The sequence below is a fragment of the Bemisia tabaci genome, chromosome 2, assembly GCF_918797505.1.
Source record: "Bemisia tabaci chromosome 2, PGI_BMITA_v3".
Classification (NCBI taxonomy): domain Eukaryota; kingdom Metazoa; phylum Arthropoda; class Insecta; order Hemiptera; family Aleyrodidae; genus Bemisia; species Bemisia tabaci.
Window position 1 is genome coordinate 34,868,585 of NC_092794.1, and position 25,844 is coordinate 34,894,428.

The 25,844-nt window shown below is 38.1% G+C and overlaps 1 protein-coding gene across 1 annotated transcript in view; it reads right to left on the reverse strand.

The window, feature by feature from the left end:
• Inx2 (innexin 2) overlaps nt 1–25,844 on the reverse strand; it is a 109,926-nt gene that overhangs the window by 11,428 nt on the left and 72,654 nt on the right. The gene's annotated exons all lie outside the window — the stretch shown is intronic.

The following is a 25,844-nucleotide window of genomic DNA, read 5'->3' on the forward strand; positions in this document are numbered from 1 at the left end:
CATGGGTTCTATGGCAGTATCACTCTCTTCCTTATGCTGTCTGACTCGGAACACCTGCTACATATTTCCTCCGTCGCATTCCTCATAATCAGTTCTCGTTTCGTCCTTTCTTATTAGTGCGTCTAGAGTTTTGTTTTCCTGATGTTGTCTTTAGTTTTTTTTTTTTTTTTTTTTTTTTTTTTTACATTAATTAAAATTACTTAATTTTAATGTGTATTTTTCAGAAGATAATATTCCTTTTTACGGCAGCACAGGTTTTATTAAAAATTAACTTTTTTACAGCAGCTCATGTGTTCTTCCAAGAGAATCGGTGATTAATCTCCATCCTTTCGCACCGTTAAATTTTCACGAAGTGTTTTGATTTTCTTTTCCAGGATTGTTTTTTATTTTTCAAGTATGTTTTTTTTTTCTAGAAGTAGGTGGTTATCATTATTAGTTTCTTATTCTTTGTTTTTGACTTTATCGTTTTGCCTCCAGGAAGTCCTCTAATTACTTGTAGTAGCAAAATTTGGCTCGGCAGCTTGTTTGCTTAAAATTTTTCTTCACATTTATGTAAAAAAAGCCCCAAAAAGGGTTTCCTAATACGAATATTTCAAGAGTTTTTACACGTAATTTTCAAGGGGTTTTGAATCTAATTTTAAGAGATCTCTTAAAATTTACGAGTTTTTTACAACTTTTCTCAACAGCCACTGCTACCTACTAGAGGAGAGAAGCAAGACGACGGCTCCAACTTTAAAGCCGTTGGAGAGCGTTATGCCGTAGTACCTCGTCAATTTATTCGTTTTTATTATTAGTAATTGAATGTCAGCGCTTATAAGATTGGGAATCCTAGATAGCACACTGATATCCATAGGATGTCCTATGGATATCCGAGGGAAAAAACGAATATCCATAGAATATCTAGGGATATCCGTAGAATATCTAAATGACCACTAAGCCTACGTTTTGAATATTCAATGGATATCCGAGGAATATCCGCAGATATCCCATGGATATCCTGTGGATATTCAATTTTCGATGTTTTCGGAAACCTTCACCAAAACATTATTTTATTGATAGGTCGAAATATTGTTAGCAGATCTGAAAAACTGTGTACTCAACACCTGCTAGTTAGAGGTGTCCTCCTGGCCGCTCCCCGCTGGCAGTGTGGCCCAACACTGCCAGCGGGGAGCGGCCCACCCTTCAGATGTTTGGATGTCGTGTTTACATTTATTGTTTACCTACTTTAATTGATTTATCATTGTTCTTTTTGGGTGTAATTTCCTCATCTTCCGTAAACTTTGAGAATATTTTTGGCAGTTAGAAAATTTACAAGAATACATTTTTGTAGGAAGATAAACCTGAAGCTCAACCATTTATAAAAATAGCAAATAAGTAGGAATCCATCCCTTTTGTAATAAAATGACACCATTAAGTAGCTATAGTTATTGCCTACTTTCATCTAACATTTTATTTTTTCAGATGACAATTAATTCTGGTCATTTCAGAAAATTTAAGTCACATCTCGAAAAATTTTCTGAACTTGTGAATGTCAGTGCTGCCGGGCGCTGATCTGCTATACGTCAGTGTTAGGTCTGTTCCAAAGGCAAGTGCCTCTGATGTAAGTGGCACTGACCTACGTGTCTCCGACGTGAGCGGAGTGGAAACTCCCAGAAATACTGTAGAGGCAGAAATTTTGTTCATTACCGATCCACCAGGTACGTTCATTCACTATTTGACGAATAGGGAGGACTGCTGTGAGTTTTCAATCAAAAGTAATTATCACAATCTTCAGTGGACAACGCTCGTTCCCATGCGGTCTCCGCGATCTGAGTACTAACCACGCCCGACGTAGCTTAACTTCGGTGACCGACCTAGCGACTGGACCACTACACTACTATACCTGCGCGCGTAAGTGTTACGGGCGTAATTATGCCATTTCAGGGCCCCCATCGGAGTAATTTTGCCAGCAAATGATGATTATGTCTTTTGAATTTGAATCCGATACTTAATTTTATTATTATTATTTTTTAATCAATCAACATGTTTATTAAGTTTTATAAGTTATATTTCTTTGAAAAAAAAGTGGAACGCATTAAAATTCAAAAGTATAGCTAAGGATGTAAAAAAAATAATTAAAGTTGAAATGATACAAAAATATAAATTAGCAGATACAAAAATTGAAAGTAAAGGAGTAAAAAAGTTGGAAAAGAATTAAAAATAAATTAGGAAAATTTAAAAAAAAAATTAAGACTATAAAACATTTTGAAAAGAGTTAAAACTGAAAAAAATTAAATCCAAATTTAAAATAATTTTTTTTAAAAAAAACCCATAAGTTAAAAAAATAATAATGCTTTAATAAATACATCTGAATACATCTTAAAGCGATGATAATATTTACCGATATCATTTTTTTTTTTTGTGTGTTTCAATTATTTAAGTGCCATCAAACGAAGAGGGTCATGCCTTTGGGAGCGGATGAGATCACATGTCATTCCCGTGAGAGCGCATGTGATCACATTACCATGAGAAATTTTTAGTAGGGTCGATAGTGGGGTTTTCTGGCTTAAGGTGATTCGACGGAAGCCATTTTTTTTTGTCCGAGCTACGTGCGATATATCGCATCGATTCGTCTCATAATTTCAGCTACTTGTCATTTTTTTCGAATTTTGAGATTGCACTTCTGTTGTCATGAGTCTAAAGAATTCATGTACCGAATTTGACAAAGAAATTCAACGTAAGAAAGGCGTGGTTTTTCTTAGAGAAAAAATATCGCATTCGATACCGATATCGAAACTGCACTCGAATGCAATATTTTTCCTCTAAAAAAAAAAACCACACCTTCATTACGTTGAATTTCTTTGTCAAATTTGGTACATGAATTTTTAGACTCATAACAACAGAAGTGCGATCTCAAAATTCGAAAAAACTGACAAGTAGCTGAAATTATGAAACGAATCGATGTGATATATCGCACGTCGCTATGACGCAAGAAATGGTGTCCGTCGAATCACCTTAAACTCGCCTTTTTCTCTTTCACTGCCCTTTAAAATTTAATACGTAAGACCTTTGATGGACCTAGGAACACTACCTAAAATTTGTGTTCCTATGGCGCGGTCATGGGATGCAACCAGGATGCAACGATCCGACTGTGAAGAACGTGAAGAAGTAAGAGGACAATGCGCGTCACGACTCACGAGACGACTCGATGAGGTGGAACAGTTTTATAGCCTCACGGTCGACGCGCCGAGAAGTGGGTATGTTCAAAACCAGTAGCGACCCGGGTCGACGCCCTTTTCGTCAGGCAAACCTCTTGGTTTACCACTCCTCTGCTTCTGACTTGAGGAGCTCACTGCCCGTCTTCACCTCCACCGCGTTTGCTCAGTGCCTTTCCGATCTATCATTGTTCAGTGATGGGGCTCTTAGGTTTAAGGAAAAGCCTGACTAATGTTGATTGGTACCTACTCCTTAAAACCACGTACCTACTTATAGTTAAGGTTATTCTACATTTTTGGGTACAATTGCTCGTGAACAGTATGCCTAAAAAGACCGGATGATCGAAACCCATCAAATGGGCCATCAGACAAGAAGTTAGCTGGAAAAGAAATTCTTATAATTTTTCTTCAAAATCTCTTACAAAGAACCATTCGGAAAGGTCGGAAATTCATCCCTTTTTCTCTTTCTTTTTTAAGCTTACAAATTATTTACAGTTACAGCTTAAGATTGTGAAAAGCACATCGAAACACAAAACGTGAATAGTTACGAGTTTTTTGAGAGAAAATAAGTAGGAACTTCACAGTCTTTCCTGATTAATTTCAAAGTGCCCGCTAAAATTTTAAATACCCTTGCGCATCTCATGGATCGTATTCGATACATCGAGCAGGCTTTCTATCGCTGAGATTGTATCGATATCGATTGGTTCAAAATGAAAACATAGCCTCAAAAGTCAATAGAGAAACCTGTGAGAACAGGATTTTTGATTGATTTTTGATTCCTAAGAGTACCACATGGCGATGAAAAGTGAAATTATTAGGAGTTTCCTCTTAATCAGCCTGCAAGCGCTCTCATAGGCGTTCGTAGGTCATTCTCCTGGGGGATCTCGTCAGGGCGATCGACTCTCGAATTTCAAAATTGTATTGGGGAGGGGGGGGAGGAGGAGGAGGAGGAGGAGGAGTTGTGCCTACGTGTTGAACTGAAGTGTGTCAAAGCTTTTTTCGAAAAATTTTTTTTTTACAGGTTCCTCTTTTACAATTTGTGTCAAAAAAATCACATACCTAATTAATTCAGACTGTTTTTCCGATTCCATCGCACTGTATAAGCATGATAGAAATTGGCTAGAGCCCTCATTTTTTGAGTATCAACTCACTGTTAGTAAATCTTAAGGGTATGCTAATTAGTTTTTGAGATCAAACCATTTTTTTGCCCCCATATGCCCTTAAAAATAAAAATAATAATAATAAAAAAAAAAGATTGCGGTCAATTGTGACTCGTATATTACGACGATTCCATTGATTTTTTTGGTGACTTCGCAACTATGAAGAATTTAAATGTATTTGCGCTTAACAGTGTCATTTTTGGTAACAATTTCAAATAAATAAATTTCAATAAAAATATATTTTTCAATACATTGTTTATTGTCAATGGGTATAAATACAGTATTTTGGCTGAATAACTTTGATATTGTTACTAACTACCCATGAGGAAAGTCCATTTTTGGTTTTTGGGAGCCATTTATGTAATTGATGAGGGAAAAATATTACTTTTTCGGATGCGGGCGGGTTTCCTCCCATTTGCAAGCTCCCTTGTAGCCAAAATAGGATTATCGAATAGGTATCGGCCAGAAAGGCTATTTTATAGCTATTTATTTTGTTATTTTATATGGTATCGTACAGATAGCATATTTTATAGCTATTTCGTAGCTATTCCATGCGCATTTATCTTGGTTTAAAATTTACCCTAGTAGCAGCGTTATATAAAAATTATTAAAAAAAAAAAAAAAAAAAATCGTCATTAAGTAAGTTGTAAATAACCTGTAAATAAAAATTACATGATGTTCACATAAAATTTAAGGCCTAGTTTCCATTTTTATCTGCTTGATTAAATCCTCTTTACGTAAAAAATAGGTAATAATTAAGTAAAAAGGAAGAGAACAGGAGGAGTGAATGTCATAATTTCGATATGATAGATAAATAAAATTTTTGTAAAAAGTACATGAAAATTACTTAAATAGTAAGTAATACGTACCTATTTTTTTTTTTTTTTTTTTTTTTTTTTTTTTTTTTTTTTTTTTTTACTACTTCAAATAGCCCTCAAGGGCTAATCCTACCCTTTAAGTCCCATCCCCCCTCCGTCCCTACTGAACCAGTCCCAGGCAACAATTGTTTGAGACCATGAAACTCGGGTCGCCTGGCCGGGAATCGAACCCGGGACCTCCCGATCATAGAGCAAGCGCTACAACCACTACACCATAGGAGGCCGACGAAATGGTAAGTATTATTTTGATAATATTTTAGGCCTAGTTTCCATTTTCATCTTCTTCATAATTTCTTGTGTAGGTAAAAAATTTGTAATGAATAAATAAAAAGGAAAATAATAGGAAGAGTTAATGTCATAAATTATTTTTTTCATGTTTTATTCACCTAAAAGTTATTCGGAAAAGACGTAATTTTTTGCTAATATTTCAAGTGACATCCATCTAAAAAATATATGTACAGAAAAAAATTCTTAAACTTTATATCTTTTCACCCGGATAAATTTTTTCATTTTTTCAGGTCATATTTACATGAAATTTATTTGGAAATTGCGTAATTTTTACGCTAAAATTTCAATTAATATTGATTTAAAATGTGTATGAATATTACGTAATTTTTTTTTAAAAATTTAAAAGTAATTCCTTACATAAATTTCTTTTTTTTTCCTATTTTCATTATCTAAACATTATATGCAAATTAAGTAATCCTTATGCTAATGTTTCAATTAATATTGATTTAAAAATATTATGAATATTATATAAAAAAACTTTAAAATTTATATCTCTTTGCTTACATAAATTATTCCTTTTTTGTATGTTTTTTTTAAATAACATTTACGGTTTTTTTAGTGTCAATAATTCTTCAACACATTCTTATATAAATATTATGTTTTTTTTTATATAATTAACTACTTTATACATTCTTTACATGAACTTTATGTAATTTTTATATAACGCTGCTACTAGGGTTATGTTTGAAAATATGTATTTTATACCTATGTACTAGGTTTTTTTCTTCTTTCAAGCCCCTCATCCTGTTGCAAGGGGTACACACCCAGTTCCCAGTTAGCATCTAATCTTCCGAAAATATCCGTGTAAAATCCGGCACCTTTGCATCATTTAAGAATATTGCGGACAATCTTTTTCTGTATTATAATAAGTACGCCTCCTCCCTTTTGTGTAGCAGTAAGACATTATTTGAACAATTAAATTAAGAGAAGTCATGTACTTTATGGGATAGTGAATAATTTAAAACACTAAATGGGTGGAATAAATTGCACCATTCAACCTTAACATTTCAGAAACCCAAGAATTATTGTATATTTTCTTAAACATGTTAATGAATTTTCGTACTATTGTTGGTTGCAGCCTTGAGAACCATAAGATGATAAGTACATTGCAACGTTGCGATGATAGAGCAACTTTATTTTTTGCAAACCAAAATCACATAGAATTGCAAACCTTAATGCAAAAAAAAAAAAATCAGCATAGCCCAGGGAATTTTTGCTAAAAGGGTTTCACCTCTACATGGTTTTGATTTGCTGCATTTCGACGGTGCAAGTCGGCAATCACATAACTCGGTTTGCGACGTCGCAGACTTCTTGTCATACTTTATTTTTTAAACGGAAAACTATTCAACGGCAATTCTTTAAAACTGCCATGATTTTTCTTCATTGTGCGAAGAAAATTCTGCAAAAACTTCAAGGAATGATGTCAATTAGTTCTCATTTAAAAAAATAACATCGAGGCGGAGATTTTCAAACACCGCAAACGAGTTATGTGATTGCCGACTTGCACCGTCGATTTATCGTATACAGTTGCACAATCTTGGCAACGCATCAATGCACTTACCACCTTATGGTTTTCAAGGTCTCAATTTTGGTTCTTTTTCAAAAGTAAAATACCTTTTAAATACCTTTTCAATAGGTATCCATATACCTATTAAATATCTATTCAGGTACCCATTTTATAGCTATCGAGAAAGCTATAAAATAGGGTATTTATAGTTGAAAAAAAGGACACTATACCCATAGGGTATTTAGATAGGATATTTTATATCTAATTTCAGCTATTTTATACCCTATTTCATAGCTATTTGGATACATATTAAATTGCTATTTCGATAAGTATTAAAAACAATATTTTGGCTACTAGGGCTCACGGCTAGGCTGAATCGTTCGAATTGGTCGATGATCGAAATCAAAGCAATTATTACCGAGGAGTGGTTTTGTGCCACCGTGGAACCCTTACCAACACAGAAAAACAAGATTTTTATCGACTTTATAGATTGTTGCCAATGTCTTTGAGTAACTTGGCAACCACGCAAAAATTTGGTTGCCAGTTTTCAGACTCTTTTCATGGCAAAATAAGATCCCGTAAAACGTAGGTACTTATATCTTTTTTTTTAAAATTGATTTTTAGTTGGATTAATATTTTCTCCAGATATTTTATATGAATGGTTCCTAAAAATCAAAAATTTACTTTCTTTGAGGTTGCCCAGGTCAATGATGTCTACATTTTTTTCTAAAATAACGATAGAAAATCTTGATAAATATTCGTAGCGGGTGTTTCTAAAATGACCCTGCAATGACTTGTAGACTTATCGGCGAAAACGAGCATGTCATGAACTAATGATAACTTCCAAATATTTCTGAATTTATCTTCAAAATATCATGGGTAGGTAAATATCTTGAAAAACAGCATGAATAAATTTGGTAGATATTGTAATGCGATATTCTGAAGAAATAATTATTGATACCTGAGATTTCATCACAACGCGATGACTTCGTTATTCTTGAAGTACATCATCGGAGATTTGAAACACTGACATTTACATACTGACCTCACTAATTACGTTCGAACAAAATCAGGAGATACAGGGTTATTCAAAAGTTACGCACCACTGGCCATAACTTTAGTTCTAATTATGATATCGATTTGCGGTTTGTGGCGTCCTTCCTCATATCGAGGGGGAAACTTTTTGAGGTACTTTTCAGTTCTTCACCCCCCCAGGGGGAGGGGGGGCGGGGGGCAACTCGAAAATTTCAAATGGCAACCCCCATCATGTGATACATCGTTAGAAAGAGCATGAAAAAAGAAAATTTTTGGCGCAAACCGGAAGTCGATCTGACTCCCCTGTCAAAAGTTAGGGGGGTCCAAAGGTTATTTAGGGGGTCCGTACCTTCATTTTATAGAGTAGCTTCGGCGGCTCTTGGACATACCGTTTCTCTTTTCAAAGAGTCCTCGAATACTCCAAGTCTGATACCGAAGTCTTCATATTGCCCCCGGGCCACCACAGCCCCCCCGTAGGGGGGGATGGGCCTGTTACAATGAAACATTGCATTATAATGCGAAAAGTCACAGAAGAGCTTCAAACTTAGCATCAAATCCGAGTGGAACTTCTTGCCAATGTTAACGCAAACGCAGCCTGCGACTTTAAAGTGAGTTTTCAAAACTCTTAGCCCCCTGCCCCCCCTCATTTTTGGTTGCAGAGCGGGTAAAAAACCGGGAAATTCACTACAAATAATGCCCGAAACTAATGTCCAACTTGAGGAGGACCCTTGAAACGTTGCGATCAGTCGGAGCATTGAAATACAAGGACTGCCACCCCCTTAAAGTACGGAAACATCCAAAACACCCCCGCTGCCCCCCTCATTTTTCGTTGCGGAGCGGGTAAAAACCGGGAAAATCGCCAGAAATGATGACCGAAACCACTGTAGAACTTGACGAGAACCCTTGAAACGTTGCGGTTAGTCGGAGAACTGCCGCCCACTTTAAGGACGGAAACACCCATAAAACCCCCGCTGCCCCCCTCTTTTTTCGTTGCAGAGCTGGTAAGAACCGGGGCATCATTTCTGGCGATTTTCCCGGTTTTTACCCGTTCCGTAACGAAAAATGAGGGGAGCAGCGGGGGTGTTTTGGATATTTCCGTACTTTAAGGGGGTGGCAGTCCTTGTATTTCAATGCTCCGACTGATCGCAACGTTTCAAGGGTCCTCCTCAAGTTGGACATTAGTTTCGGGCATTATTTGTAGTGAATTTCCCGGTTTTTACCCGCTCTGCAACCAAAAATGAGGGGGGGCAGGGGGCTAAGAGTTTTGAAAACTCACTTTAAAGTCGCAGGCTGCGTTTGCGTTAACATTGGCAAGAAGTTCCACTCGGATTTGATGCTAAGTTTGAAGCTCTTCTGTGACTTTTCGCATTATAATGCAATGTTTCATTGTAACAGGCCCATCCCCCCCTACGGGGGGGCTGTGGTGGCCCGGGGGCAATATGAAGACTTCGGTATCAGACTTGGAGTATTCGAGGACTCTTTGAAAAGAGAAACGGTATGTCCAAGAGCCGCCGAAGCTACTCTATAAAATGAAGGTACGGACCCCCTAAATAACCTTTGGACCCCCCTAACTTTTGACAGGGGAGTCAGATCGACTTCCGGTTTGCGCCAAAAATTTTCTTTTTTCATGCTCTTTCTAACGATGTATCACATGATGGGGGTTGTCATTTGAAATTTTCGAGTTGCCCCCCGCCCCCCCTCCCCCTGGGGGGGTGAAGAACTGAAAAGTACCTCAAAAAGTTTCCCCCTCGATATGAGGAAGGACGCCACAAACCGCAAATCGATATCGTAATTAGAACTAAAGTTATGGCCAGTGGTGCGTAACTTTTGAATAACCCTGTATCTTAAAGATAACGCCGTAAAACCTTCTTAGAATATATCGGTAAGTATTGACTCAAAGAAATTATTTTTAACATCAGTGAAGGAATCTGAAAGGTAAACTCCTGATTTGCCACAGAAAATGAAAGCTGACATTCAGACTGAATATTCAACGGATATAATTAAACAAATACTTGAAATTGCATTGTTTAATGTCGTGTGAATTTATGTAAAAAATAACTGTAAACACGCATTTTTAAAGAACTTGAAAATGTCATAAAAGATTTCAGTGTTGATATTTTAACACTTATTTTCAGAGTAAGTACTTGAAGATATCTAGTAAAGATATCAGACGATATCTAGTAAAGATATCAGACGAAATCTAGTAAAGATATCAGACGATATCTAGTAAAGATATCAGACGATATCTAGTAAAGATATCAGACGATATCTAGTAAAGATATCAGACGATATCTAGTAAAGATATCAGACGATATCTAGTAAAGATATCAGACGATATCTAGTAAAGATATCAGACGATATCTCAAAAATATTCTGAAAAGACGCTACTACTAAGATGTCCTACCGAAAATCAAAACTACATAGGCTGTCCAAAAAGTACCGAGACTGGTTCCATAACTCAAAAACCAAGATAGCTAGAGGCTTGATCTTGGTTTCATTTAAAAGATCAACTCAATATCTATCGATTGAAACCAAAATCAAAACTTTTGGTCAAATATTTCAAAAGTTACAACACCGTTTGTAGAAAAAATATCTGGACCCCCTACCGTTTTGTATGGTCATTTTTTCTTGCCGGGAACACTCTCTAAATTAATGATCAGTGCACGGTTCTTTTGCAACTAATCATGGCAAAACCTAATTGATCTGGAAACACTGTCAAGTCATCGTCATCGTCCGACTGTGCGTGCGTGGTCTACGCTGCAGATATAGTGAGTGATTTTGTTTCTGTGTTTGAAATTTGTGATACCACTGCTTTATCTATCTTTCCATGAAGGTATCAAAAATTTTGAGCACAGAAACAAAATCACTCACTATCTGCAGCGTAGACCCCGCACGCACTGTGAACTGTCAACAACTGCCGAAAATTTCCCTTGTTTTTTGGGGGTATCTGACCGACGGTTCATTCTTTCCCCGTGTACTTTGAACCGTTATACCTGTAGTCGGACGACGATGAGTTGACAGTGTTTCCAAATCAATTGGGTTTTGCCATGATAGGCTCAAAAACCAAGATAGGTTTAACTAGTCTCGGTACTTTTTGGACAGCCTTTGTAATATCTTTTCAAGGATATCTCAAGATATAACTTATCAGTCGGCTTGTTACTAGGGTTCCTTGTCACGTGTAACAATGGAGCTCCACGGCAGCGGCAGTCGGGCGATCACCGAGGTTAAGCAACGCTGGGCGTAGGTAGTAATTAGATGGGGGACCGCTTTGGAAAGTCTGCGGCGCGGTGAGTTTTGCAGAGACTGGAGGAGCACCTCAGGTGTCCAAAGGTTGCCAGTGATTTGACTTGACTCCCTTGCCATTCCACATGGGAAATTTCTTGTAAATCGAGCCGACCGAATCCCGGTTAGGGCACCAGGCCTAAAATCGCGATATATCTCAAAATGTGACGTCATCACTAAAACGGTCTATTTGAATTAAAGGAAAACGTAAAATTTATGGAGAAATCAACAAACCGTAACCTCAATTTTTATGGGCTGCAACTTTTCCTTTTATACTTTTCTGTTAACTACTTTTTTCCCTCGTTTTTGCCCGCAGGAAGGTTTTAAAAGAAAAACCGTAAATTTTAACCGAAAATTTACGTTAAAAAATTTACTAAAAATTTTTTTCATTTTATGTAAAAAAAACCCAAAAAGGGTTTCCTGATACGAATATTTCAAGAGTTTTTTTTACGTAATTTTCAAACGTGGTTTTGAAGTAAATTTTAAGTTCTCTTAAAATTTACGAGTTTTTTACAACTTTCCTCAACAGCCACTGCTACTAGGAACCCGTATTATCAATTTCGGAGCGTTATTGTTTCTCCTCCTTAAGGGACAAAACAAATTAATTTTGATTTTACCAACTCAAATTTGTTTTTTCATCTATTTATTTTATCTTATTAGTTTTTACCAGTAATGCGCATTTCATTGTTGTGCAGCGCCGTTTGTAGAATAATAACAAACAAATTAACTAATGGGCCTGTTGCAAGATGCGGGAATTTGCAAATGGATGCCTGATTTCTATGGAAAATTTCACGAAAAGAACGATGGCGCTACTAAAAAAAAACTTGAAATGACGCTCTGAAACTTAAAAAAAGCTGTATTTGTTTATCGACCCATTCGAAACGGTCTCTTTTACGCGGTAACGGATCCGCCATACTTGTGACGTGAAACGGTTCGACAAACCTGGTCTTTTCATCACTTACAATGTATTTTCCCGTAAGGAATTGGCAGCCGCTTTTCAAATGCAAATATTGAGTTAATCTATGATTTTTTGAACAACTAGAGGGCTCCGCCCCCTGGCCGCTCCGCGGTCCAGCCCCCTCGCGGATTCTATCAAATTGATGAGAACATCACTTAATTTTTTTGTATACATTATTGTTGTAATATTCATTAATACTGCTTAACTTCCTTCAGATACTTATCTATTCAAATCATTCATTAACATTTTAGCTAAAAGCTTACCCTCAGTAATGACATAATTTCCCAAATTTAGTGATGTAGGTCTGTTTTCGCTTGATTTAATTTGAGAAAGTATGTGCATATTTGTTATGCTAATGACACATAGTTCCACAAATTTAATTTATTCGAATTTTAATCATTTTAAAATCAAATTCATTGTTACTGCAAGGATGAATCTAACTGAATTAGGATGAACTTAGATTCACTGGGATAAATGCAGTTCCATCTATCAAACGGCAAAACTGCATTACCTCCAACGGTATATTACCTCCACAAGACTCCCCTGCGATATATCGAATCGATTGTGGCAATGTGACCCAAGAGGGGTTGCGGCCAGAAGCCGACAGAGAGCGCTGAAACTCATACAATGTTGCCAGTCTGTGGTGTATGATGTGTTGCTTGTTAAACGAAATGAAGGCGGGAGACCTATCGGCAAATGCCCGTTCTTCTCAACAAGCCAGTTGGACGGTGGATTGATCGCAATGAAAATTGATGGCGATACATATTGTTCAAAACAAATAGCTTTCTCGACTGACCCCTTTAGTCCACATAACTCTGCCGAAACGACCCCGAACTGTGTTGCTTTTCTTGCGTGTGTCGCTTCGTTGATCTTAGTTTGATTTTCTCCGACCGATAATGGCCCAGCCCATATATGAAGGATATCAATGAAATTAAGTAGCTCTTAAGCGACATTTGGACTCTCTTAATAAATGTTCAATGATACTACAGAACATGGATGATCGGATGGTAATGCCGAGATTGTGGCAGTTGGTCGATCAGTCCGTCGACAGCAAAATATATTCCCCTGCTCTCTGCTCTCATCAGCTGGTAAAAAACGATGACGTTACGTCCCCCTGCGGTTTTGGGCGTTGGGCGCAGAGATGTTAAATTTCATGAGGTTTTTTTTTTTTTTTTCACTTCATATAGTGCACAAGAGCCAATCCTTGCCCTTTATTCCCGTCCCCCTCCAACCCCTCAACCAGTCTCAGGCAACACTTATTGTTTGAGACTATCAAACTCGGATCGTCTGGCCGGGAATCGTACCCGGGAGCCGGGACCTCCCGATCATAGAGGTGGCGCTACAACCATTACACCATACTGCCGTGCAAAGGAAGAACGCCGTATGAACCTTCAGGCGTTGCCACATTTCCTTTGAAAAACAAGAATTTCCTGGTAAACTCATGAATATTTTCCCTCCACTTTTTCAGATAATTTCGCTCGTAATTCCACCGAAAAGTCCTGAAAATTTCAAGGGAAAATATTCATAAATTTCCTCAAAAATTAACATTGTATCGAAGGAAATTTGGCAACCCTTGAATGTTCATACGGCGTTTTTCCTTAGCACGGCAGCTTAGGAGGCCGACTATTTCGAAATTTCTTTCAAAATTCATTACTTAGAGAATACTAATTCGAGGAAGGGGATCATTCAAAACGTTAGGTTTTTTTCGTCTTCTTTTTTGAGTAGTGCAGTATGTTACAGGTGGGTTATGAAGATGAGGGAGAGTGAAAAAAATCTGAATTTCAGAATCACGTATTTTATAGCTCCCCTAAGCACCTACCCACACACCCTTTTTTGAGGCGAACGAGCGGCGTTCGTCTTAAAAATTCACATGAAGTATCAAATTTGCATAGCCCGGCACTCTTTTTTCGAACACCGCCAATGTATATTTTTTTTTTTAACGCGAAATTGTCGGAATTTATAGCCTTCGACTAGTATCATTGGTTTGCCTTTATTGCTTCTCATTATCTGAAAGCCCGTATCAGAACTCATTTTATTAAATTTTAACTGAAATACACTCACACACACTTGCGAATAAAGGAATAAAAACGGTTTAAAATATGCTGTCAAACAACTCACGATTATTAAAAACGATTATTATCATTAAAACTGTTTAAAACTCGAGCTAAAACACGTTAAAAAGTTGCACATTAAAACAATTTAAAATTCGGCACTGTGTTGACAGCAACGGTCCGCAGGTTACTGAGTTACTCCTTTCCAGACACACCTCTTCCTCCTTTTGTCGTGGACCTTCCTTATCACAACACGATAATGCACCTCGCCGACAATAACAAACCCGGGCCCGGTGTCCGGGTGATTCGCGTTGCGTAGGTGCAGCGTTGCCACATAGTGCAGAAATAAATTTCTCCATTTTGTAATAGTATCCAAAAAATGTGCCAATGCACGGAAGAAAATGAAATCGCTGATTCAAAAATTTTGTGGTTAAAAGAAGTGTTCGACGTGTTTCATCTTAGATTTTACTATTAAAAAATTCTAATGCAACCACCCCCGTAGCTCAATTAGCTTTCCATTATTGAAAAAGGACATTTGAGGGGCACAAGTGCAGTTTTTGCTATTCCGAGAAATGCGTGTTTAAAGTTTCGAAATTACGTGGATCCATATGGCAGAGAGAAGCTCAAACTGACTCTTTCATGCTTTAAAATTGGAAATTTGGAACGAATTTTCCACAGAATAGGTATGCATTACGACTAGTTTTACTTAATATCATTAATATCTTAATTTTTTCAAAAACTGCATTTATGCCTCTTGTCCTCCAAGCCCCTCATTTGGAACAAGTCGGACAGTTTGTGGGTAAGTACAAAACTGTTAAATCGCCAATTTAATTTTTTCGGTGGATATTCACATGCATTTTAACTCACTTTTTACGGGTTGGTTCCGCAGCCTGTAACAAATCACGCCGACGATTTGCAAGTTCAACTAACAATGTTTTTTTTCCAACGAAGTTCATCTCATAAAAAATTCAAAATTGAATTTTCATTTTTTCGTTGGTTCATAAGCAGCCTCATTCATTCGCATAAGTTAGCATTAGTTTCATAAGTTTTACGTGAATTTGCCACAATATCTCCCTTGAAATTTTCCGTCACTCAGCGGAGCTCTTGTATGTGCCGAGCGATACCTAATTAATTAACCAACTAAGTATTCCTATTTTTTTTTTTTTTCAAATTTTTCGCGAATCGCTGATTTTTTTCCGTCAGTAAGAAATCGTAACTTTCAAAAAAAGCTCTAATCAGGCTGCAATGATGGTACCTATAGCTCTCAGGGCTTCTACAGGGGAGAGTTTACCTCTAACTACTCTTACTCTATGATGCTATCTAGGTTTTTGCGTTTGGCTGGTTTGGCCCAGATATTCCAGACCTTTTCATCAAAAACCAAAGTCTGTCATCGGTGTCAAACTCGCTCCTACCCTTGTAGCAACGGATCGTGAAAAACTTGTAAAAAAAAATTGAAAACATTGTGAAATGAAGATGCGCAACATATACAGAACTCGTAAAGAACTCGTAAAAAAAAGTTCCCAGTTGACGAATTGGGAATCATTTCACGAGTTTTTTACGTAAAAAGCTTATGAAAAATAAGTGAGAAACTCATGTTAGATAATAGTGCTCACTGGAAAAAAAACCTTCTTAGACCAATGCAATGGTGCATTGACTTAAGAGTCCTGGTTGCTTAAAAGCGGCGACAAGAAACATGCTTCTTGGATCTAGCATCCGAAAGTTGTTGAACGAAGAAACCTGGTTTCTTAATTTAAAATTCCATCGTTTCTTGGATCAAGATTTCTGTTTTCTTAGATCAGGATTTCCAAAAATTGATCAGGAGCGCACTCTACTTGTGAAGAGTACAAGTTTTCTGTTCACACATCATCAACTATTTAGTGGTTTATTCAGTACATACAAGTATTACACAAGTTAATTAGAGAGACAAGAGACACATATTAAACACTTTGACTTACCAATCGAGAGATGTTGCGGCGTAAAATCTCGAGCGGACCTGTGGAGATTCGAACCCACGGCGCGCGGCGACTGGATTCACAGTCGAGCGCTAGGGTGTGCCTTATTTTTGAGTTTTGCGAAAATCAAGTTGGTCAACCCCTAAAAAGTTTCTATGTAGTCTCTAAATGAACCCCCTAAAAGGAAAAAATTTTAAAAAAATTTTAACCCGTGCCTCAAAGGGCCTAAAGGGCCTAAACCCAAAATTCAAAAATTTTGGCAAGCGACACATCGATTCTGAAGGAAAATGGCAAGTTACGGTTCTTTTAGGGCAGAAATTTTGTCCGTTTTGCCGTATCTTGAAGCGTAAGGTCACAAACGGCCCAATGACGACGTGAGGCTATGGGCTGGCGGGGCGCGCCGCGGCCGGCCCGCCGCTGAGCGTGCGCGCGCGGCAGGGTTGCGCATCGCCGCTTTACACCGGCGTAGAGGAACGAACGGTGGGGTGGGAGGGGGATATCCGGTGGAAAAGCATCCACATTTTCTATCCATAATGAAAATGCATTATACTTTTTCAATATAGATGAGGAAATATGAGCCATACAAGGAAGTGATGAAAAGAGTGACAAATACATATATAGTTTGTACGGTTAGGGGTGTAAGTGGGGAAAATTTACCGTAACTACAGAACAGCCCTGAAAATCTCCGGGAAATAAAAGCTGCTATTGATGAGAGGTTTGCATGAGAGGTTTAATTAAGGACTAATTAAAAAGATAGGTGCGATGTTGTCGAATCGTAAGCCCTTTACGCGATCAAAAGCGATTAGTGTAAATTTAATTGGAAAAGTTTAAGAAAAATTTGATGAAAGAAAATTGCCCCAAATTCGGGAAGTGCTTAAAGTGTTTTTCTATCATGTGAAGTGTTCGCACATGAATGTAACAGTAATTCCAATATGGAATGAAAAATGTAGAATCCCTGTGATACATAGTGTCTATGTTTACCCTCCTTTTCATTAGCGCATTTAACGTGACATCAATTAGAAGGTTTTATACGAGAGGTTCAATATGGCTTACCCACTTACATTTTCTGGTACTGAACACCCCCCCCCCCCCCGCCACAGTTACTTGCTATAATCAAAAATGTAATATTAGTTTCTCGAAAAAATATGATTTAATTTAGGATTTGAACCCCACTCTTTATAACCGTGGGCAACGCCCTTGACCACTCGGCTACTGGGGAAGATTCGAGTAAATGAGGCTAATGTGTCATTTAGCCCCCTGGGTGAGGCCAGGCAATCAACATCAGCTGTAAGTTGGCGAAGCCAGATTGAACCGATTGAATAAAACTTTCTAATTGATGCCGCGTCAAATACACCAATGAAAAGGAGGGTAAACAAAGTCTTATTGATGTATCAAACCTTCAGTGATTTCATAGGAAATGAAAAAACTTATTTTCTTCCGTTTGGCGGGACTCATAAGCGAGCGTGAATTTTTCCTGTCGAGAAACTCTCTCCTGGGCGCGAGGTTTCTTCTTGTCTGCTCTCCTCACCTCTGCTGCAAGGATAGTATCCTTCACTGTGGATATTATGCATTCTCATTCAGGTTTTCGCTGAAGAATTAAAAATGCTTTATCCTCTTCATTTTCCATGATACCAAGAGTATTGCATAAAGCAATGTCGAATAACATGTCGATTTTTGCCGTAAAATCAGTCTCCAAATTCTCTTGAACCAGCAATCGACGGCTAGTATTTTTTGATACGCGCCTCCACTCCTCATAAAAATGCAAACATTTTTAAAAACATGGACACTATGTATCACAGGGATTCTACATTTTTCATTCCATATTGGAATTACTGTTACATTCATGTGCGAACACTTCACATGATAGAAAAACACTTTAAGCACTTCCCGAATTTGGGGCAATTTTCTTTCATCAAATTTTTCTTAAACTTTTCCAATTAAATTTACACTAATCGCTTTTGATCGCGTAAAGGGCTTACGATTCGACAACATCGCACCTATCTTTTTAATTAGTCCTTAATTAAACCTCTCATGCAAACCTCTCATCAATAGCAGCTTTTATTTCCCGGAGATTTTCAGGGCTGTTCTGTAGTTACGGCAAATTTTCCCCACTTACACCCCTAACCGTACAAACTATATATGTATTTGTCACTCTTTTCATCACTTCCTTGTATGGCTCATATTTCCTCATCTATATTGAAAAAGTATAATGCATTTTCATTATGGATAGAAAATGTGGATGCTTTTCCACCGGATATCCCCCTCCCACCCCACCGTTCGTTCCTCTACGCCGGTGTAAAGCGGCGATGCGCAACCCTGCCGCGCGCGCACGCTCAGCGGCGGGCCGGCCGCGGCGCGCCCCGCCAGCCCATAGCCTCACGTCGTCATTGGGCCGTTTGTGACCTTACGCTTCAAGATACGGCAAAACGGACAAAATTTCTGCCCTAAAAGAACCGTAACTTGCCATTTTCCTTCAGAATCGATGTGTCGCTTGCCAAAATTTTTGAATTTTGGGTTCAGGCCCTTTAGGCCCTTTGAGGCACGGGTTAAAATTTTTTTAAATTTTTTTCCTTTTAGGGGGTTCATTTAGAGACTACATAGAAACTTTTTAGGGGTTGACCAACTTGATTTTCGCAAAACTCAAAAATAAGGCACACCCTACCGAGCGCTCTACCAACTGAGCTATAGCTGCTGATGAAGAGCGAGGTCGAAATATCCCTACAAACCCTTCTAGGAGCGACTAGTAGTTATGCAGCTTGTTCTTCGTCCTTACTACTTCATTCAGAGCACTTAAACCTTTTCGAAACTAAAACTTTCTAAGTTTCATCCGTAAAGTTATTTTTCAGCCCTCGTATTTTGTCCTTTAAAATACCTAGAAAGTATGAATTATATAAAGCTACTGTACCGAGATTTCAACAGGTCCAATCCTGTCGCGTGACGTCACAGCATTATAGATGAAATTTCAGGTTTTAGGGGGTATTTATCGACGGATTTACTTGCAACTTTCTGACCGGAGGTACTTTTCGACGGAAAACTCGAATTTTTGGTCAGATTTTCAAAATTTCAAAATCCAAGATGGCGGCCGTGGCCTAAAATGCTAAGTCAGCTCCTGTTCGCTCGATTTTTGTGAAACTCGGTATCCGCGGGTACTTTACGACGGGAAACTCGTATTTTTGGTCAGCTTTTCAAAATTTCAAAATCCAAGATGGCGGCCGTGGCCTAAAATGCTAAGTCAGCTCCTGTTCGCTCGATTTTCGTGAAACTCGGTATCCGTGGGTACTTTACGACGGGAAACTCGTATTTTTGGTCAGATTTTCAGAAAAAGTAAATTTTATGAGTTATTCACAACACGGAAAAAAAAGATTTCCCGAATTTAAGTAAACGCGTCTACTTGGATTTTTTACTTATTTCAAAGCGGGTTTGACTTGGAAGGAACCAACGGTTTTCTTCATGTAAGAAAACATGATTCGCTTGAGACAAGCGAATCGTGTTTTCTTAAATAAAATAAACATTGTTTTAAAATAAGCCAACTTTTGCTTGAATGAAGAAACCAGTTTCTTTAAAATTAGTAAACGGGGTGAACGCCTTCTGAGTCCGGCCGTTGCCTCTTTTTAAGTCAACAGCATGCTTGGTAGAAGAAAATACGTTGTGTCGAAAGAAGAAACCGGTTTCCTCAAAATTAGTAAACGGGGCTAACTCCTTTCGAGGCGACCGGATGCAATTAGCAATACGCCCGTTGATTTTTTACAATTCAACAGTTTGCTTGGTACAGTGAAACACGTTGCGTTTAAAGAAGAAACTGGTTTCCTCAAAATTAGTAAACGGGGCGAACGCCCTCAGCGGGGGAGGATGCAATAAGCCAGACGCTGTTGCCTTCTTTTAACCCAACAGCTTGCTTGGTAGAAGAAAACACGTTGTGTCGAAAGAAGAAAACGGTTTCCTCAGAATTAGTAAACGGGGCAAACGCCCTCAGCGGGGGAGGATGCAATAAGCCAGACGCTGTTGCCTTCTTTTAACCCAACAGCTTGCTTGGTAGAAGAAAACACGTTGTGTCGAAAGAAGAAAACGGTTTCCTTAGAATTAGTAAACGGGGCGAACGCCCTCAGCGGGGGAGGATGCAATAAGCCAGACGCTGTTGCCTTCTTTTAACCCAACAGCTTGCTTGGTAGAAGAAAACACGTTGTGTCGAAAGAAGAAAACGGTTTCCTCAGAATTAGTAAACGGGGCAAACGCCCTCAGCGGGGGAGGATGCAATAAGCCAGACGCTGTTGCCTTCTTTTAACCCAACAGCTTGCTTGGTAGAAGAAAACACGTTGTGTCGAAAGAAGAAAACGGTTTCCTTAGAATTAGTAAACGGGGCGAACGCCCTCAGCGGGGGAGGATGCAATAAGCCGGACGCTGTTGCCTTTTAATAACCCAACAGCTTGTTTGATGAAAGAAAACACGGTACGTCAGAAGAAGAAACCAGTTTCCTTAAGGTGATTCGTCAAGCTCAAGTGACGTGGTCGAACTGGCATGCGATATATCGCATCTTTTAGGTCAAAAATCTCGGCAGATTTTGAATTTTCAGCAAAAAAAAGGACGATAGCCCCTGCGCATGAGCCTAAAGAATCATTCTAAACCCAAAAATCGGCAAAATTCAGAGAAATGAAAACAGGATAGTGTTTGGAAAAAAACCTCGCATTCGATTCAGCTATCGATTTCGGTATCGAATGCGAGGTTTTTTTCCAAACACTATCCTGTTTTCATTTCTCTGAATTTTGCCGATTTTTGGGTTTAGAATGATTCTTTAGGCTCATGCGCAGGGGCTATCGTCCTTTTTTTTGCTGAAAATTCAAAATCTGCCGAGATTTTTGACCTAAAAGATGCGATATATCGCATGCCAGTTCGACCACGTCACTTGAGCTTGACGAATCACCTTAAAATTAGTAAACCAGATGGTGACGCCTCCTATGAGAATGATACATGCAATTGCTGCCAGATGCCGTTAGCATCTGCTTAAACCAACACCATTTATGACGGAATAAAAGGAGACGGAAGTTAAAAAATCAAGATGCCCATTATATTTGTCTACAAAATAATTGTTCTTTAGGGAGAAATTCATTTAATGTGTCCTTTGAGAAATCACTCATATGCTTGGCGTCGATAAAAAATTAAATAAATAAAGAAGTAAAGAAGGAGAGGAAGAGGAAATATTTGCGTTGTTTTAAATAGATCGGCACTATGCATTTGAAGTTTTAATTTTTATTTTTAAATGAAGGGGGCCTCATAAAGAGGACTTAAATACTTAAGTAGATTGAAGCCGGGAGTTTTTTGCATTGCCTCAGTTCAGTTTCATCGGACAATGTATTTCCTCACACTAAAAAATCGCAATTTTTTTTACTTATTTTCTTCCTTACTTTTCCTGTCCTGATGAATGAAAGATCCCTCGCAGATAGAATTAAAAAGGGTCAAATAAAATGCATGCTTATGCTAAGAGCCGAGGAAGAAATTAAAAAATGTGGAGAGAATCATACTTTTCAGCATGTCACCCACCGAGTTGACAGATGAAGATAATCGAATAACTCTGCTGCTACGTAGTGTTTACACTGTTCAATATCGATTTTCCGGGTCCCTTTGATTTATGAACGCAACGATAGAGTGGATCGAAAACAAAATGCAGTTTTTTCTGTATTTTCGAAAGGAATTTGCGAGTGCAAAATTGTTGATATTTAAAACTTTGATTCATTTGTGTCCGGGGAAATTTTAGGTCGAAGGGCCTGTCGGGACCGATCTTTCCGCCCCCCCCTCCCTCCACAGTCTTGTACGGATACTCATAAGAGCTCAACATTTTTTACCGTAATTGAAGCATTTGGCCCTTTTTACCTTGTTTCCCTGCAAAATAGGGTGGATCCAGCACTTCTTTACCACCTTCCTATCAACTTTAGAGAGTGTAACGAAAATGAAGTGCAGCTATACAATAAAATATTAGAACGTCACGCGTGTGATTATGTAAACTGAGTAAAATATAAGAGTAATCGAAGATTGAACTTTTTTTATGAATAAATTGTGACTGTCCACGGAAAAAGATGCCTTAATCCAGAAAATCTCAAAGCTTATTTTTCAAATCTTATTTTTTAAAGTAAGGAATTAGAACTATTAATGTTTCTTTTATAGTGCTCACATTCTTCCTTTTCCGCCCGATGTGAATTAATTAGAACTATTGAATAGAACTATTAATATTCTAATTGAAATAGAAAAGTCTAATAAATGGTCCAGAATAATCTTGAATATTATAATCGAATTGGATAGAACTAGTAATATTTAAACAATGTAACAATCTCAGTCATCATAAATAAAAAGTTATTGTGTTACAAATATTTTCGAAGAGTTTCATTCTTTATTCTTATTTTTTTAAAGTCAGCGATTCTTCAAGAAAAATTGAAGAGAGAAAATTTTAAAAAAGGCGCATTGCTTTAAATTCTTTTTAAAGAGATTAAAAATTAATATAAGATGGGAAAGAAACAAAAATAAACGTAAAAAAAGTGACAACAGTAACACGCGTATTTCTTTTTTGCTCCAAATTCATCTTTTCGGGTTCAAAAAATCTTAACCCATCAGGTCTCACGCATATTCACTATCACAATAATGGTGAGAGCCTAAGTCAATGACTTATATAGTGTAAATTCGGCCGTAGTAGACATAAGCCCCGATGGCTAAGTAGGTAGGGTGTTAGGTTCGTAAACTGTAGGTCCGAGGTTCAAATCCCGATAGGTAGGCCAAAATTTGCAAGTCGATACTTGCCATGTCGAGTCTTCGATACTTGCAGATATACAATTGAAATTTTTTTTCATCAAAAATTCGATAAATTAAACCATTTTTTGCTATTATTGATCAATAATAATACATATGATATGGGTGCAGTGTGCATACCTGCAGTGACTATTTACTAAATTTAAAACAACAATTGGTTAGAAATAAGTAAACACGCCTGAGAGTTAGGCAACATCCATTCATGCCGGGCGTCCCCGTTTACTAATTCTAAGACAACAGTTGGTTTCAATACAATAAACGCGCATTCCCGTCCAACACGCCGTTTACTAATTTTAAACAAACCATTAACTTGAAACCAGTAAATGCACGTGGGAGTTACGCAACTGTTTCCTATTTCTAAGTAAACAGTTTACCTAGATCAATACGACGGATACTCACTTCAAACCAACGATAATTTCTTAAATTTAGGAAATATTTTCACGGCATGGAATGTTTCCTTTTTTTAAGTAAACGCTTTCTTCTTTTAAGGGGACGTGGAGCGTTAGATTGAGAAAACGCTATCTCTTGATCCAAGGTAACTCCGGTGTCTTAGTTCAAACCTCCGTTTCTTGTCGATACTTTTTAAGTATCCAGTTTACTTGGTCTAAGACGGCTCCGCCTTGTATTTAGGAAACATTTTTTTCAGTGAAGTATTTTACAAGTTTTTTACGAGTCAAAATTTTGAAAACTGACTAGTAAATAAAAAGTAAATTTTATGAGTTATTTACAAGTTTTTTACGAGTTTTTTACGAGTCAAAATTTTGAAAGCTGACTTGTAAATAAAAAGTAAATTTTATGAGTTATTTACAAGTTTTTTACGAGTTTCTTACATAAAAACGAAAACTTGTAAAAAACTTCTTTCTTTTACAACTTTTTTACGAGTTTTTTATGTGTTAATGAAATTCACAAGTTCTTTACATTTTTTTTACGAGTTTTTCACGAACCGTTGCTACAAGGGTAATGTAAACAAACGAACGGAGACATAGTCCGGACATAAACAAAGCGGACCCAGAGCGGACTTCCTCGAGATGTTCCAGACTCAATTTCTCAGCGTTAGCGTTTCTTCACCTCGACAAAAGAACTTTCGTCCGCGTCTAACATTTATCCCTTTCGTAAAATCAAATATCAGTTACCCCGTTGATCTGTTCATGGTGATTTCAAGTGAGATTGCGGCGAGATACTCCAGACTCCTAATGTAAACAAAGCGGCCTGTACCTGGTCGAGATGTTCCGGACTCATTTCTTCATTTACGTTTCTTCATCTCGACCAAAGAAGTTTCTCGCGCATTCGAAGTAACTTTTTCCGGTTCCATTGTTAGAGAAGAAACAAGTCATTTTGTTGTAAGTTAGGATAATATTTGTGTTGATTAAGTGGCTTGAGCATTGGACTACCTGGCTGCGCCTTGCATAGCTGCCTCTATATCAAGATGATTGGGAGAAAAGCTTACTGGTTGATGTGCGAATCTGAATCCTAAATCCCTAGGAACGGTAGTTGTGAAATCCAGACGGATGTACATGTACAATGCTCCTCACTCACTTTCTCATGGATGTTCGCTGGTCTCTCCAAGGTTCTGGTTTTGCGATGCGTTGAAGCCAATGCTTTAAGTTTAGCTATAACAACCAGGCTTCGGAGATACTAATTAACAATCCTAGCAGTCACCAAATTCTCCAGCAAACCCGCATATAGTTGTCTATTAACAGCTGAAGAAGCAATGGAAACCGTATTTACCTATGACAACAAGATTTTTTCCGTTGGAACTCTGATAATAAGTATGAGGGGGAACTATCACCTTTAAGGCACGTTTCTCCATGAATTTTCTTGTTTGTTGGCATCAAACTACGAGGGGCGTTCAATAAGTAAGTATCCCCCCTCTCTAAAATCCATAAGAATGGACCAATTTTAAAAAAAACTTGGGCTCAAAATCTTCCTTAGGATATTTTGAGTTCAACGAAACAAACCGCAACAAAATCGGACCATGTGCGGCCGAACGCGAGCCGTTTGAACGCGCCGAGGTGCTCGACGCTCCCGCCGAATCCGCGGGGATTTGAAGTCCGCGACAGGAGAAGAGCTTCTCTGCCAAAGCCTTAGTCGTTCATCACTGACGAAAAATCAAAGAAATTTTTGTAGAATTCGGGGCTTACCTCACTTCTCCACATAACCAGCTCGATCCAAGCAAGTCTGATACTAAGACTAAGACTAAGAGAACAGCTTTTGGATGCCTCGTGCGTGGAAGTCTTTCAGCTGACCGCGGATGAAAGAGTGGACGGCTTGTTTGACCTCTTATTCCACTGATTCAAAATTAACTCCTCCGAGTTCAGATTTCAGATACGATAATAAATAGCAAACCAGACCACCATTTATTCCCGTTCCTAAAATCTGAACTTGGAGGAGTTAATTTTGAATCAGTGGAAGAGGTCAAACAAGCCGTCCACTCTTTCATCCGCGGTCAGCTGAAAGCCTTCCACGCACGAGGCATCCAAAAGCTGTTCTCTTAGTCTTAGTCTCAGTATCAGACTTGCTTGGATCGAGCTGGTTATGTGGAGAAGTGAGGTAAGCCCCGAATTCTACAAAAATTTCTTTGATTTTTCGTCAGTGATGAACGATTAAGGCTTTGGCAGAGAAGCTCTTCTCCTGAAGCGGACTTCAAATCCTCGCGGATTTGGCGGGAGCGTCGAGCACCTCGGCGCGTTCAAACGGCTCGCGTTCGGCCGCACATGGTCCGATTTTGTTGCGGTTTGTTTCGTTGA